This window comes from Piliocolobus tephrosceles, chromosome 9 (assembly GCF_002776525.5).
Source record: "Piliocolobus tephrosceles isolate RC106 chromosome 9, ASM277652v3, whole genome shotgun sequence".
In the NCBI taxonomy this organism is placed as follows: domain Eukaryota; kingdom Metazoa; phylum Chordata; class Mammalia; order Primates; family Cercopithecidae; genus Piliocolobus; species Piliocolobus tephrosceles.
The window spans coordinates 125,803,593-125,805,221 of NC_045442.1; positions in this window are offsets into that span (position 1 = coordinate 125,803,593).

The window sequence follows — 1,629 nt, forward strand, 5'->3', positions numbered from 1 at the left end:
ACCCCGTCTTTACTAAAAATATTATAAAAACCAGCTGGGTGTGGTGGTGGGCGCCTGTAATCCCAGCTACTCGGGAGGCTGAGGCAGGAGAATTGCTTGAACCCAGGAGACAGAGGTTGCAGGGAGCCAACACAGTGCCACTGCACTCCAGCCTCGGCGACAGAGTAAGACTCTGTCTCAAAAAACAACAACAACAAAAAACCACAAGTGGTAGTTAGTTTAAAAATCACCGACCTCAGGGTAGGTAATCAGCAAATATTTGCTAAATGAATAATGGAAACTTTATCAATATCACAGAGGTTCTTACAATAGATTCAAAAGGTAATTGGAAACAACATGCAATAAAAAGAGATTAATGCAAAAGTAGATAAGTGGATTACTATTTAATGAATATTTTTGGAAAAACTCTATTTCAGTTTAGAAAAGAATGAATTGAGCTCCTATATTTTCATTCTATACATTGCAGTGAATTCCAGATGGGACTCAAAGACTTAACAACAACAACGGAACAGAACAGAATAATATCTATTTTCTGGCTCTTGCTGGGGAAATACATTCTAAATATTGAAGCAAAAGGAAATACTTTCAGGGAATGTATTTCTGAATATATATGTAAACTTTGAAAAGCTTTTTCTGTAACGAAATCTTTTAATATTTTGATCAAGCAACAGAATGGAGGAAAAACACAAATGATAAGCAAATAATTGCTTATTAATATGTTTAGCAAACACTTGGATAACACACATACACATATGAATATATATATATGTATGTATGTGTTCTACATGATCATACTCAAATTTAGATGACACTTTGTCCAGGAAGAAATATTGAAGAAAATGCAATCATACAAACCATGACATCGCCACGGGGAAAACATAACATCCGTGGTAAATATAATGATACAAAAATCTATTACATTTAGTAAAAAGTGCAGAAAACCCGCAAGAAAAATGCGGGAGCCTGATTTTGCTAGAAAGTGGCAAGAAGGCTCTAAATGCCACATTTCCAGGGGCTCTGCTTTCCAAAAGCTGTGGTTCAATGTCCCCTAGGCATAGTGCTTTCGGTCTGGACTGAAGATGGAGACCTGGGTCATCCGAGAAGCTTTGTAGAGGGAGAGATCAAACTGACCACTCTCTGCCAGTCCTCACCTATTTCCAGACTGGATGATTCCTGATATTTTTATTGAGCCCAAACTAACTTCTGCAAGGAGGTTCAGTACAGGTCAGGTGAGTGAGGAATCTCCTGGCAGGGCTACAGTGAACTTTGACAAGGTTAAATCTTCTAAACTTGGGAAGCCGCTTTGCCAAAATAAGTAAAATAAAAATCCCTTACTCAGTTGTTGACTGGGTATTATTCGGGAAACAGGAAACAGGTTTTTCATTTCTGCTAGGTTGTACCCCAGCTTCCATTTGCTAAGCGGCTTAAGGGAACACTGGATTAAAAACCACCCGTAAAGAAAAGGCATTAAAAAAATTGATTTGAACGATTTGAAATTATTATCTTGAAAGATCAAAGAAACAGTGATTATGAACACCGGTCTGGTGGGAAGCGGTTCTTGAAAGTTAAAGCATGGGGGAACTCGAGTACTCCGGAGCACCATCAGCATCAGTACAATGCAAGTTAAAG